Source organism: Ixodes scapularis, unplaced genomic scaffold (assembly GCF_016920785.2).
Source record: "Ixodes scapularis isolate PalLabHiFi unplaced genomic scaffold, ASM1692078v2 PGA_scaffold10__122_contigs__length_95168666, whole genome shotgun sequence".
Classification (NCBI taxonomy): Eukaryota; Metazoa; Arthropoda; class Arachnida; order Ixodida; family Ixodidae; genus Ixodes; species Ixodes scapularis.
The window spans coordinates 41,867,193-41,883,065 of NW_024609836.1; the positions used below are offsets into that span (position 1 = coordinate 41,867,193).

Consider the following 15,873-nt stretch of genomic DNA (forward strand, 5'->3'; position numbering starts at 1 on the left):
CCCGTTCTCTTACGTTACGTTACGAAACGTCATGGGAAAATCTGTGGTTCGTATTAAGCGTGGCTACCAACTCAAGGAGATAGCCTGGCACGCGACATTCGACACGAATTTTTCGGTGACGACGAGCTACGATGGTGAGTTACCGTGGCAACCAAGGACACAAGGCTCGTCGTAACTAGGGTGCCTCAATGTCGTCACGTAACGTAAGGAATTGAGCTTGGTTCAACTTTCCACAGAGCACCGTTTTCTTACGTAACATCTAAGTCACCAAACATTCGCGTCTCGAATGTCGCGTGCCAGGCTATTTCCTTGAACTGGTAGCCACGCTTAATACGAAGCACACATTTTCCGGTGACTTTTCGTAGCGCAAACGTAAGAAAATGGGTCTGTGTGAACGAGCCTTCAGTTACAAAGTTCAAGCGCGTGCGTAATGATAACTAGATGTTTTTTTCATCAAGTCTGCACGTGGCTATATGCGGGTCGTGACTCGTAAGAAAGGGCGTATTCACAAGTTTGTGCAAGGTAAACTTGACACTCGAAATGTCGGAATAGACGTTTTGAAAAGTGCAAGGAAAATCTGAATTGTACGTCGAGTCTCGTTCAGTGATATATTGTTCATAAAACACTGGAAAGTAACGACAAAAGTAACGTCGTTACTTTCATCGTTACCTCAGAAAAAAGTAATAGAACTACAGTTACAAGTTACATTTTAAAAAAGTAACTCGTTACAGTTACAAGTTACCAAAAAAGTAACGAAATTACAGTAACGCGTTACTAGTAACACGTTACTACCCAAGACTGCCTATTAGGGAGATGCAGTAGATCGGTTTTCTCCTCCGCTACGTTATCCCCGAACAAAACGCCGCAGCTGCGCATGCGCGCCGCCAGCCTTCTCTGCATAATTCAAGGTCTTGTGGCGGATTACGGAGCGCTATCCGGGTGCTTAGCGGGCTGCGGGAACGGTCTACTACAATTCCCTATTATCTTCGCATGCACCGTAGCGACGTCAGCGCCACCGTAGCGGCGTGGCGAGAGGGCCGCGCATTGGCTTATAGTTGTACCTCGGTGGTATACCTCGGAACGTGTCACGTGAAATTCGAGACACGCATGCTACGGTGCTCTTCCTTGATGGTATCAGGCTGAACGTTTCGTCTGTCGCAAAATAGTGCATAATGAGTCTGGGACGAAAAGGGCGTTGGAGCAGGTTGAGACGCTCTCCTTAAAAGAAAAGAATTACAAATTTGTTTATAACTATTTTTATGATTTCTTAAAAGATATATCAGAAAGAGGAACGGTTTGCTTTAATTAATGAACTTATTTATATATTTATTTATTTACTCTAAGGGCCCTTTTGGGCACTACATGGGGGCGGGTATTTATTACAGCAACAAAACAAAAGGTAAAAAAGAAAAGCAGATGGCCATAACACGCTAATGAAAAATGAAAAGACGATACATTAAGACATTTGCTGCGCGCAACGTAATCATAGCGAGATAACTAATATAAATCGAGATGATGACTTAGGTTTTCTCTGAGATAAAAGGGAAAGACGTTTACAATTTTCTGTAAGGCCGAATTAGAGCGCAGCTCTTGAGGAGAAGGAGGGGAAGGTACGGAAGGGAGGGTCACGAGGGTAAAATTTTCCCGCTAAATTTGGCAGGAAAATTTCACAAAATTTAGGGGGAGATATTGTCTTCGTAACGTCACACGTGACGTCACGTTTGACGTCATTATGGGAAACGTCCCATAATGCAACGCGCGGTTACGCCAACGGCGACGCCGCTCAAGCCGGAAACGGGCGTCTAAGAGCTGCGCTCTAAAACAAATCAAGATGTCGAAAAAAAAATTATATCGATGGTCCTGTATGTCTGCTATGTTATTAGGCAAGGCGCTCCAATCGTTAATGGCAAGGTTGAGCGGGGAGTATTCCTATAAGTTAGTACGGAAGAATACATAGTGCGCTTTGTTCGGATGATCAAATGGTACGCGCGTTCACCGTACACATAAAAATGAAATTATCCGAATATAAAAGGGCGCATGCAACTCTTGAACAGCCTATATGCCTGTTTAGCGGCGACAGATGTATTAATTACTTTTAATTTATTGCTATATGTTCACAATTAAGCATCCATATGCAGCCGACGCTACGAGCAGATAGGAGCACTCAGACAGCGTCAAAACCGCACCATCATGATGTTCGTCATGTTTCTGTGCGTGTTTTGTCATCGCTGTACCAATCACAAACAGAAAGCTGCCGGTGACTTGCGCTTTTCACGCTACTTGATCGGTCCCAATCATCTGTTGCGTCTGGATTTCAGCTGAAACGAAGTGTAGCCCATTTAGCAGTTTTACGGGAGTATTTATGTTCGGATAATTTAGTTGTGTGGGTGTGGGCGGGGAGGAACGTGAATTTCTACGGAAAAAAATATGGTGGACCGAACATTTTCATTCCCTTCGAGTTCGCCCGTTGAGACAAAATAATAATAAAAAATACCAAACAAAACTTGCTTGAGCGGGCTGCTAATTCTGCAAGAATAAACGGAAATCAATATGCAACACACTGATTCGTCCTGACTTTTTTTTTTTTCTTTATCTTTGGAACGTTTTTCTGTCTCAGTGATTTTACTTTCTTTTTCTCCCGCCCGTTATGTCTAACCCTGAACCACAATCCAAGTACCGCTACGCACCTTGCGTCTGTTGTTTCGTTTGTTTTCTTCACTCGCTCGTTGCAAGGCGAGAATTGAAGGTAACCCGAGCCCGAGTTTGCATACTGATTTTTATACTCCGCGAAGGTCGTCTACTATCTTGCACAACCACGATAGGATTCGCATCGTCGCACTGCGCCGTTCGTAAATTCCCCCCCCCCCCCCTCCTTCCAAATCCTTCCAAATCACAAAACATAAAATAAAATTCTACGTAAAAAAAAAAAAAAAAAACAGTCTGCACTGCGATATTGAGCAAGTTGAAACGTCAATGAAAAAACGGTTAAAGTGCAAGCGAGCTGGTGTAAGTTATACAACCACAGTCTCAGGTTTTTAATCATCATGTATTGAAACGTCACTTTCAGTATCACAGCGCACTCTGTTTTCTATTCTAGGTTTCTGTAGTTATTAAAAGGCAGCTGAAGAGGCTCTTGAAGGGAAAAAAAAACGCGTTATAGGTGAATTCAAGCCTATTTTCGTCTGGTGAATTTGAATATCACGAGCATTTAACCCGAACGCATCAATACACCTTTTCCACAAGGGCGCAGCCATTTTGAATGTCCGTCACTTGTGGTGCGCGGTAAAACATCGCTTTGACCTCTCCACGCTATGAAAGGTGTTTACGAAATATGCGTGATTGTCACACACTCTTATTTTGCGTCTCCTATATTTTCTCGCATATTCCAGGTTGAAATGTTTTAATATTTTTCGTCCCGCATAGCAGATACGAAACCCACGACACTGAGAACGACAGTGAACAGAAAACGTCTACAGACGCGAGAAAAACCGAAAAAGGCCAACCGCTGGGTGTGACGTCATACTCAGAGGTTTCAACTGCCTTGCGTGTGCGGCTTGTGAGAGAACGAATAAGGCTTGCAGGAGGCGCGGGACAGAACGTGCGGGAGAGGAACGCACCGAGAAGGAAAGCATTCAGTGATCATTTTTAAAGCGCGGTTGGGGCTACTTGGTGCATTAATCTGAAGTATAATTTTGGTATTCGTGATCTTGGAGGCCAAATTAAAAACGGCACAAGTGTGTGTGTGTGTGTTTTTTAATATAAAACTGCTTGAGATGTTCTTTAGCTTTTCCTATGTCTAGAAAGCGTCCTCATGATCATCGGGCGAGGTTACTGCAATATGACGGAGGCTTATCTTCGGTTGCAAGTCAAAAGAGCCCCAGGTGGTCGAAATGAATTCTCGGTCCTCTGCCGGGACGTGCTAGATGTCCTTCGTTGGCTTGGCGCGAAAACTCCCAAATCTGAATTTTCACCGTCACTGGGCTTATATTGCCGGTTCGAGAATATGGAAGAAAAATCTTTATTTCATGAAATAAACTTTGAATTGGAAGACAGAAGCGAAAGGAACGACCGGAGATCACAAAAACGCTCGCAAAGAAAAAAAAGTTTTTTTTATAGATTTGTTAACTCGCCGCACCCACGCCTGTTAGATAGAAGGCCGTAATATCAGACTTCCTACGTCATCTGCCGGAGGCGAGCCCTCGTGGAACAGACTGTACAAGAATGCTGCGTCAGCGTTCAGCTGTTACTTGGCGTCCAATTTGTGCCTCAAGATGGCCTCCGGCACGTGACGCAGGAAGTTCGGCACTGCGGCCTTTTTTTATCTAGGAGGAGTTCCAATATGAGGCGGCAAAGGTATCTTGTGGAATGTGGAGAGGGGGTGCAAAAACTGCATTGATAAAATGTGTAACACATTTGAGAGGAGAACTTAGCAAACAAAATATATGCATACATTTTTTTTTAATTATATTGTAGATTTATTTGAGTTCAAGCTGGAGTATACATCATAAGGCAGAGTGTCTAGCGTCCGGGAAAACCGAAAATTATCAGGGAAATTTTAATTACCGGGAAAAATCATGGAATTGTCAAGGATATTGTCAAAAAGCGAGCACAGTCAGGGAAAATGAGCTGGAAACGCCATAGAGTGCCCTGAGCAAAGACTTGAGGTTTTGGGGGCAGAAAAATAGGCAATAAATTCTGCTTAGAGCGGTGCGCGGGCTCTGCTCACCCACTGTAGAGTGTGCTGCCCGATGCAAAGAACAACCGACAAATCCAGTCCAAGCCTAGCCTTGGATTGAAATGGATTCGATTGAGAGCGCGACAGTAGGCTAGATCCAGTTATAGAGCTACTAGACTTAGTAACAAATGGGAAAGTCGCAGACCCCAATCCAATCCAAGCCTTAAGCCGAAAGTATCCGAAAGTGCATCGGCGGCCATGTTGCCATTTGGTTATTGACGGTTGGGGTTGAGCGTCGTGTTTTCATTGTGTTCCCGGGAGTGGCCTCTTCACTGACGATGGCGGCGGCAAGAAAGTACTCGATCCGGACTGGACGAACCTGAATATTTCGGAATATGCAAGTTATATGTTGTGCTTATATTCAAAGGCGGCGACAAGAACACATTTAAAAATTATAGACCGATTTCCTTGTTATCAATCTTTTCTAAAGGTCTTGAAAAAATAATGCATCACAGACTTTCTTGTTATCTAGAAAAACATCTCATACTCTCCGATTTTCAACACGGTTTTAGGAAGAAGCGTTCAACTGAAACAGCGCTATTAATGCAAAAGGAAGAAATACTCAAATCTATCGAGGATAAAGGGCTTATTCTAGGTGTGTATGTTGACTTATCTAAGGCATTTGATTTAATTAATCATAAACTACTAATTAAAAAGTTGGAGCACTATGGCATCCGAGGAATTGGACTTAAACTTTTTAAATCATATTTGGAACATCGTACGCAGTTTGTTAGCATAAATAATTATAATTCAGCAACCAAAAGAATTGTGACTGGAGTCCCCCAGGGGAGTGTACTTGGGCCGCTGTTGTTTGTATTGTTTATAAATGATATCGAACAATGCGCACCAAACGTCAAATTCTTTTCATACGCAGATGATACTACTCTTTTTATTAAAGGTCAAACAACTTCTGAGATCGAAAGTACCTCGGCAGTTGTTCTTGAAAACCTGTACTTATGGACGCAAGTCAATGGACTAAAAATAAACACAGACAAAACTAAATGCGTACTGTTTAGACCACGGAATCGTAAAATATCGTTGCCTTTAAATATCACGATGAATTCATCTCCCTTAGAGATTGCAAAATCTGTTAAAATTATTGGTGTCATTTTTACCGAATCACTCTCTTGGACTGAAAACGTAGAGTATATCCACCGGAAGGTTTGCAAAGCCATAGGAATAATATCGAAAACTCGTTTTATGTTTCCCGCGCGAGTGAAGTTGCTCTTGTATTACTCTCTGATCTACACACATTGCGTGTACTGTCACCTGGTTTGGGGAACCACAACGAAACAAAACTTAACAACACTGCTACTAATACAGAAGAATGTATTTCGCATAGTTGAAAATGTTTCTTTTTTGCATTCTTCTGAGGAGCTTTTTCGTAAACATAAAACTGTGACAATTAATCATTTGTACAACTATCGTTTGATGGGAGTCTACAGTACGGCAGTAAAACAAAATAACAACTTTTTTCTTTCTGTGCTGTCGGGCCTGGAGGCAACAACCCAGACGTATGAAACTAGACACAGTGAGGGCTGGTGTGTTACTACTTCCCGCACGAACTATGGACTAACTTCTTTAAAACATACACTACCGTCACTTTTAAATGAGCTCGAAGGTGAAAATATTGACATTACAAAAAAATCAAAGGGTATGCTACGCGAAATGCTATTGGAAAACAGTGTTAGACTTTTTTTTTAGGTAATCGATGCAATAAGGTGTAGTACTTTGTTTTTTGCGTGTCCTGTTTTGAAATGTCTCTGCTGCTTTGCTACACGGAGTAGGGCCTCGTCAAGCTGCAAGCCACGCAGCTTTTTGCCCTATCTCCCTCCTTTGTAAAAAAAGGAAAATAAATTATTATTATTATTGTTATTATTATTATATTAGGTCCGTGCAAAATGATCCTCACTGTGCTCAATGCTCAATGCCAATGGTCTTGTATATTTAACTGCCTCTAGAGTGGTCAGGGAATTTCACCTGAAAAGGTCAGGGAAAACCTGAAAAAGTAAGGGAATTTCAAAAGAATAATTTGCTAGACACCCTGATAAGAGGGCATTGAGAAAGGCATTAGGAACAGCTATACAACGAGGCATCAAAAACAATACATAGGGTGTCCCAGGCCGACCTTCCGCTGTTAAACGAGCCGGGAATTTCGACGCCTGCCCACAAAGGGGTCAACCTTTTAGCGAATGTGCAGCGAGCAGATCAGTTTTACCGTGTCAAATTTCACAAAGCATAATTATCGTCCTAGAAACTCCCTGATCACTTTTTCATTGTTAAAACGACTGTTTGCTCGCGGCATTAAGGTTATGTAACGAGAGTGATTGATTTAAGGTAAACCATTATTTGACATGCGAGTCTCCCCAGCGCTCGATCATGCTGTTCCGCCGACATCGACGCCAGCGACGCTAACATTCTTCTTGTTTTGGGCACAAGTTCGCCCCATTACGCGTTTAGTTTCTCCAGTTATTAGCCGCCTCATCATTTGTCATTCGTGACATTTTGGCGGAGGTGCGGGGTAACGCAGCACATGAAGCGCACCCCTCCGAGGCCTCGGAGCACAAGCCTAATCCCCTGCTCAAAAGGACCATCCGCAGAGGCTACTGAGACCCGAGCAAGCCGCCGGCCCGCCGCACGAAATGCCTATCCCCGGAATTCGGACTTTTGCCACCCAAGACCAAGCAGCCAACGAGGCCGACGATGGACAACCAGTCGTCGCAGACACCGGCCGTCGCCGCTGTCGTATGCTTACCTGTCGCACCGCGAACTTCACCGCCTTTCCACGGAGAGGTCCACGAGGACATCGAGGATTGACTGCAATTCTATGAACGTGTGGCCCGCCATAACGGCTGGTCAGTTGAGCAGTGCTTGCAGAACATGTACTCGTACTTCTCGCTGGAAGGAACTGCGAGGCACTGGCTGGAGAACCGCGAAGCTTTATTTAACTTCGTAGGAGGTGTGTAAGCAAGGGCTTGCCAGCCAACCCCGACGCGAAAGGGCGGAAGACCTTCTGAAAGTAAGGACTCAAGGCCCCAACGAAACGGTCACCTGCAGCACCATTGAAGACGACCTCCGCCTGAGCTGCTGCGCCGACCCTCTGGCCACCGAGGGGAAGCTGCGCCTCCTGATCAGAGGGCCGAAGTGTGACGTCTTCGGTGGCCTTGTTCGCAACCCACCAACTACTGTCGACGAATTCGTCGCCGAAGCAATTAACATCGAGCGTGCACTGTCGGCTCGAGTCAGCCACTACAACCGACTCGCCGCCACGCCTGTTGCTTCGACACTGGTACCCCTCCGATTCGACCAGGGCGGCCTCCGCACTGACCACCTTCGAGAAATTGTCTGCATTATCATTAGGAAAGAGCTCCGGAAAATTCTACCCGCTGCTGATCGCTTCGCCTCGAATCACCGAAGTTGTCCGAGAAGAGGTTCAGCGAGCCTTCCAGCCAGAAGCTCCGGTCACCGTGGCAGCACCGGAAGAGCCCAATCTCAGCTACAGAACCACGGCCCGACGACCACCGCCAGTTGCCCACCGTGACCAAGTGCCACCTCGATGTGAAGGTACAGCACCCCAGCACTGCTGACGCGACGAAGAACGGGCCCATGCATATACGTCCACCCGCAGCAACCCGGGCCCAGGAAGACCGATGTGTGGCGGACAGCTGGTGGACGCCCTGTTTGCTACCGCTGTGGGGAAGCCGATCACATTTACCGACGCTGCCCCTACCGCCAGATGGGTCTGGGGGTTCGCGCATATATAATGACCCTCGACGACGGCTTAGAGAGCGGTCAAGGGACATCGAGGAATACCTGCGTCGATCGCCGTCTCCGCCGCCGGCTGCACCCCAAAGATCCCGTTCCCCGTTCCCTCGGCGTCTGGGGTCAACTTTTCATCACTCCCGACGACAGAGTTTGTCTCACATGTCTCGCAGGGAAAACTGAGCGCGGCAACTCCGGGAGTGCCGACGCGTCATGGCCAACAAAGACAAGATCCTCCAAGAACGCCAGACAGCTTCCCCTCTAGCGACGAACTGCCTCTGAACGACACTCCCGGAACAGTGCCCAACCATTTCAACGTAGTCATCGACGGCAATGACGCGTCGGCACTCGTGGATACCGGGGTGAACTACTCCGTCATGAGCGGGAGGCTTTCTCGACGCCTTCGGAAAGTGACGACTCCGTGGAATGGACCACAAATCCGAACAGCCGGAGTGCACCTCATAATACTTGTCGGGAGGTGCACTGCTTGAGTTGAAATCCACGGTGAAACCTGCCCGGTGAAATTCGTCGTTCTTCAGGACTTTGCGAGGAACGTTGTTCTCAGTATCGACTTCTTGTGCTGATACGGCGCCGTCATCGACCTCGGAACGGACAGGTTGGCGCTACAAACACGTGTCCTACAACCAGAGGAACCCAACGCAACGTCACCCACGGTTCGAGTCCTCGCCAACCCTGTAAACCCGCCGCCACGCTCGTCTGTTTTTGTGACCGTCCTGACCGATGAAGCTTCCCGCGTCAGAGCACTGCTTGAGGGCAGCGTCCAGTTGCTTCCAAGTAGAGGACTCAGCGTCGCCAGAGGTGCTTCAGGACGCTTGTGCCATGTTCCTCGTTACAAACTTCCAACAAGAGTCGCAACACCTCATGGCAGGTACCACTCTGAGCCACATCGAGTAACTCCGGGACACAGCAGCAATAACTGCACTCTCAGAAAACCCGTCTTCATCTCAGCACCAAAGAACACCGCCCTTGCAAATTAACATCGACCCGAAGCTTCCCGCTACTGAACAATTACACCTGTTCGAGCTTTTCGGCGAATTCAGCGAGGACTTCGCCACGTCCTCAGGGGTTCAAGGACGCATCGCACTGTCACCGACGACGACGCCCTCCCTGTTCACCAGTCGCCATACGGTTTCTTTGAAAGAGAGACAAGGAGTGCAGCAAATTCTCGACGACGACATTATCCAACCCTCAAGCAGTCCTTGGGCCTCTCCAGTTGTGCTCGTAAAGAAAAAGGACAGTTCTCTAAGGTTCTGCACGGACTACCGTCGAGTGAACGCAGTGACCAAAAAAGACGTGTATCCGTTTCCCGCCATCGACGACACATTAGACCGGCTGCGTCACTTCTCATATTTTTCGTCGATGGACTTGAAGAGTGGCTAGTGGCAGATTGAAGTCGACGAACGTGACCGGCGGATTGTACGTCGGTAACGCTCGACGGATTGTGCGAGTTCAAAGTGATGCCTTTCAGACTCTTTACAGCACCTTCCAGCGTGTCATAGACACTGTGCTAGCGGGTCTGAAATGGCAGAGCTGCCTCGTTTACCTCGATGACGTCGTCGTATTTTCACGGGATTTCAACGAACACCTGAAACGCCTTCGGGCAGTGCTTCGCGCCATCACGACCGCGCGACTGACGCCCAAGCCATCAAAGTGTCGTTTCGCCTACGGCCAACTCAAGTTCCTGGGTCACGTTCTGAGCAATGAAGGTGTTCGCTTTGACCCCGAGAAGACACGTGTCGTGGCAGAATTTTCGCCGCCATCCGACAAGAAGGCCGTGCGAAGATTGCTCGGACTTTGTTCATACTTTATCGGTTTATTGTAGATTTTGCAAAGCTGTCCGCGCCGCTGACACATCTCGCAAAAGACGCCGTAAAGTTACATTGTACAAAATAGGAGCAACGGCCCTTCGACAAGCTAAAGCGAAGACTCCAGACGCCTCCCATCCTCGGACACTTCGACCAATTTGCGGAGACCAAAATACACACGGACGCAAGTAATACGGAACTCGGAGCGGTGCTCGTTCAACTGCAGGAGAGAACAAAACGAGTGATCGACTACGCCAGTCAGACGCTTTCAAAGACCGACAGCAATTACTCGATGACTACACAGACGACGGCTAGTCATTCCTTCTCATGAGAAGGAATGACTTGCCGTCGTCTGAACGATAACCATGTCCCGCCCCTACCTGTACGGGAGCCCGTTCCGTGCGGTCACAGACCACCACTCACTCTGTTGGCTCGCCAACATTAAAGACCCGCCAGGACGCTTTGCTCGCTGGAGTCTCCGATTGCAAAAATTCGACATGACTGTCGTGTATAAGTCCGACCGCAAGCACAGTGGCGCCGATTGTCTCTCGAGAGCCCCCTTCGAGTCAACTCCCGCTAGCACTGCCGACGACGACGTCAACATGAATAGCGTGCCAGCACTCCAGCGAGGTGACCCTCAACTCCGCCGGCTGATCGAGCACTTGGAGGGCCGAGGAGAAGCAGTCCTCAGTATATTCTTCAGGATCCTGCCAACATTTGTGCTGGTACAGGGCGTACGTACTTTATACAAAGAGAACTTCGGCTACAAGAACTCAGCGCGGCTATTGGTGATTCCCAGTGGCCTTCGTGGAAACGTTTTCCTAGCATTCCATGACGATCCTACAGCTGGACACCTTGGATACAGCAGGACACTCGCCAGGATTCGAGAGAAGTACTACTGGCCCAAGCTCCCGAAGATTGTCCATTTCTACGTTCGATCGTGCCATCAGTGTCAACCAGGGGCGGATTTAGAGGGGGGGGGGGGGGGGGCCGGATGTCCTGAACCCCCCTCTTGATATTTGCATGTGTAAAATTTAGGGCGTGAAACGAGGGAGAACGGGAGGGGGTTCCTAAACATATGGCACGCTGACCAACACCTGACCCCTCCCCCCCCCCCCCCCCCTCAGGAAATTCCTGCATCCGCCCCTGGTGTCAACGGCGCAATAAACCGCCAACTACGCCGGCGGGACTTTAGCCAATTGAGCCTCCGACCGCACCGTTCCAGCAGATAGAAATAGATTTGCATGGACCATTGCCTCGGACGACGCAGTGCAACTCACTGGTGCTTAATCGCAGCAACCGATTACCTCACAGGATACTCCGAGACGAGCGCTCTTCCGGCAGAAACTGCAGTAGAAGTTGTCAAGTTTTTCGCCGATTGCACCTTCGGTACGGTGTGCCCGAGGTCCTGATCATGGACCGGGGATTATCTTTCATGGCACAGTTGACTCAAGAAATCCTTCTGCTTAGTCACACCAGCCACCGTCGCACCACTGCGCACCACCCGAAGACCAACATCCTGACGGAGCGACTCAAGACTATCGCCGACATGATCTCGATGTACTTCGACGTAGGGCGCAAAACGTGGGACGAGGTGTTGCCCTATGTCACTTTCGCATACAACACGGCGGTTCAAGAGACCACTGGAGTTACACCCTTCCAGCTGGTAAATGGTCGGAAGGTAACGACCATACTCGACGCGATGCTGCCCCACGATCCAGCTGACGACGGTAGCGACGACGACCAGGTGGTTCCCCAACAGGCCGAAGAAGTCCCCAGCTCGGCCAACTCCGGATTCAAGACCAGCAACCCGTCGACGCTGGCCGCTACAACCTTCGTCACCGAAACGTCCACTTCCAGCCCGGAGAGAGGGTGTGGGTGTAGACGCCCATCCGTCGCCACGGCCTCAGCGAGAAACTTTTGAACGGTACCTTGGGCCATAAAAGGTACTTCGTCGCCTCGGGGAGCTCAACTACGTAGTGGTGACCGACACGGAACGCAAGCATAATCATGACATCGACCGCGACCCGAGGTGGTTCACGTCGTTCGATTTAAGCCATTCTACACTCGATAGGACTGTTGACTTTTTTGTGTTCCAGATTACCTTTACCGTTCTTTCTTATTTGCGTTGTTTTGTTTCGTACGACATCGGGGCGATGCGCTTTTTATAAGGGAGGAGTCATGCCATGCGCGTCGTCGAGCGAGCGCGTGCGTGGCCGAATAGTTACCGTGCTTAGCTTCCACGCGGCGGCCCCAGGCGCGGCCCCAGGTTCGATTCCTGGAAGTGGCCGTTTCGTCTATTTATCCTTTCAATTTAGCGTTCTCATGAGTTCGAGATCCTGGTCTTCTGATCGAGGTCGGAATGTTCTACGCGCCGGACTTTCTACGCCGATTGTTTGAGAAGCCCAGGCGTTTCCATAAGGGTCTCCGCGTGGCGAGCCGAAGTCAGTCTCGCTGGAGCGTTCAATCCTGCTGTTTCGCCGACATCGACGCCTGCGACGCTAAGCTTCTTTTACTTTGTTTTGGGCACGAGCTCGCTCCATTAAACGTTTAGTTTTGTACACGGCATATGTCACTCCTGACAATATGCCGTGTACAAAGACTTTCACCTCTTTTCCGAACGCCCAGCTTCAAACGTTCCAAAGCCTAGTAAACTATAGTGGAAACAAGTTAAGAGTTCAGGGGAAGCTCCTCCCAGCTCTTTACACATTAGCAGAATAAACGCTGAGAGGAGGTCGATCTCTCTCTAGCGTTCGCTCTGTTAAAGTGGAGATTTCATTCACGCTATCAGTTCTACCGGTTGCAAATAAACGTCGCTTCAATCTTCCGTACTTTTGCGAGCTTCGATGAAGTTTGTGAGAGTGTTGGGGTCCCGCGGGCAGGACGCGTACTCCCGGCAAAGCCTGACCAACGTTTTATAAGCTGCAAGCTTCACTTCTATTGGGGCTCTCGAAAGCTTCCGTCGGATTTCCCAGCCTTGACAGTGAACGTGAAATCGTTCTTGTAATTAACCCGGCCATAGGAGTTTCTGTCGTGGCAATTCATCGCTCGCAACTTGTGCAACAAACCCTACCCCGGACACAGAGAAGAAAGTAAAACAGAAATCGGCCAGGACGTGGTATAGCTTCGCGCTGGACGTCGAAGAAACACGCAGTGCCAAAAACCGCGAAGGAAAAGAGCGGCGGTGCACGTCCCCGGGCGACCACACCCCTAATCAGCAGCCTTCCTCGGCCACGGCGGTCGGTGGTGAACGGCGGTCTTTCTGCGAAGGCCCTTGACTCGAATCGCCCCCTGCCCCGAAGTGGGTCAGGGGCACGGGAAGCGAGTTTTCCTACCGCCGAACTCGCCCCTGGCCAGGGTGCAATGCCGCGTCGGCCAGGAAGGGCCGTTGCCGGTGGCACGCGGCCAGAGACCATAGTCACAGTGGCACTTGCCGAGCGCTGCAAGCGCCCAACAACGCTTTCGCGGGTCGCCTCGGGGGCTCCGTGGCAAAGCGAAGGCCTGTCCCCGGTGGCGAGTTCGAATCCCTGCCGAGGCGCCCGAAATTCGACGAATTCGTATTGCGGAGAAGGCGCCGTGTAACCAAATTGTCACTTGCGCGTAATAAAAAAAAAAAAAAAAAATGCAGGTGGTTGAAATTAATTTCGTCTTCCGCTGGGGCGTGCCAGATGACATTCGTCGGTTTGCGAAAGGCAAGTTCGTCTGCTGCTTCTTTTGCAGGGGTTGTGGTGACGTCAGAACGCCGAGCTTTGATTAGCCTTGATAGAAGGATAGTGGGTAGACCTCAAGGCAGCTTGCTTCGAGGCCTACCCACTATCCTTCGATCAAAGCCAATCAGAGCTTGGCGTTGTCTTCCGAACCCCTGCAAAAGAAGAAGCAGACGAACTTGCGCTCCGCATACACCGTTTCACATTAACTCCGACCCCAGCCAACGCTTACGTCTGATGGAACCAAACAATTGCAAGAGCAAAAGTGCATCGTCATGGCGCTCGTCGTCTTTGTGTGTTTGTTATCATCGGCTGAGCCAATCACAGCAGAGAAAAAAATGAAAGCAGGATCACGCCGCATTTACTGCACGTGATTGGTTTAGCCAGTAACAGGAAACACACAAAGACGACAAGTGCCGTAGCGATGCACTTTTGGTGCTGCAATTGATTGGCTCCGTCAGGTTGTAGCGTTGGCAGCGGTAGGACATGAAACGGAGTATACTATACGGCGAGCAAGTTTGCCAAAATCTGTCTTTGGTGCGTCGGAGTGCGAGGAGGAGAGGCCAAATAGAAGAGCAGTATCGGGAACGCGCAGAAAACGCGCGATGACGAGACAGCCAAGCGCGCGTTCCGCCATTGGTCGACGTCGTGGTGCAAACAAAGAAAGCTCGTTGGTTTCTTTTGGGTGCTAAACAAACGCGCGTAAGGCGCGCGGACGAACTTGCTCGCCGCAGAGAGTTTCCTCGGCGACGCCTTTTGCGAGCGCGTCACTTCGCTTCGCTACGAGATAACGGTGACCAATCGTACCGCGTCAAAAGCGCAGCGTCGTGGTGTCCGCCGTGTTTCTGTGTACGTGTTCTACAGGCATCGCTGAGCCAATCGCAAACAGAAAACTTCGGCTGCGTTTGGACTTTAGCCGAAGCGAAGTACAGATCGTCAATCACTGGCCGAATCTGCTTTAGGGGAAGTCCTTGAGCAACTCCTCGTACATGACAATTGCTAAGGGGCTGAATTTTTATCGCCACACTCGAAGGGTATAGGGCTGTGCGGCTGAAGTTTCGCTGCGCATACGCAGCGCCACCCCTCCCCCTGGCGAGGCGCGCCGATACTTGTTAGAAGTACGAGGAGCAGACGACGCAGGAGGCTGGTGCGCTAGTGCTGGCCTCGCGCTTCGTAAAGTAATGTACCGAATGCAAAAGGCACCCAAATGTCACATCATCGTATTAAACAGAAAGGTCCGCCTCCCAAAAAGTTTTGTTTAGTTCCTGGGAGGTGATTCAAGAAAGATCGCCAGAAGCATGAACCGGCAGCTGTGCGGAGGACAGGTTTAATTATTGTTTCTCTATCTTGTCGCGTGATTCAGTAGTGCAGCTACTCTTGCTTGTCACATTAATAGGGAGTTTTCGTAGAAGGGTTTGGATTTGGGCTAGTTGGTTGAACACGCTTAGGGGTAAAAGCGCTAAAAACGACGGACGAGTAGGAGAGACACGCTCTGTGGAGTTTTCGTACGTCACACGCGAGAGCATGCAGGAGTTTTGCGTTGCTTGGGGGCGGTATGAGCTGGCGCTCGTGAGGCCCGCAATCCGACACTGACGTTCTACGATAAGTCCCTAATCTAATAGCTATGATGGATCCCCATGGCTGTCTACAAACGAAACCCGAATATGCAGTTACCATTTTTTTTTTATAAAATACTCTAAATTTGAGAACCAAGCTCACTATGCTTACCCGCTCATTTTGTTGCGGCAACAGACTTGGGGAAAAATTAGGCAGATAATCGTAGCCTCTATTGCGTACTGACTTGAACGTATAATTGAACAGAAATTGACGGTTGTATTTTAGT

At 49.0% G+C, this 15,873-nt stretch overlaps 1 protein-coding gene across 1 annotated transcript in view; it reads left to right on the forward strand.

Annotated features, from left to right (window-relative positions):
• LOC8028511 (beta-1,3-galactosyltransferase 1) overlaps window positions 1–15,873 on the forward strand; it is a 44,152-nt gene that overhangs the window by 25,234 nt on the left and 3,045 nt on the right. The window lies entirely within an intron of this gene.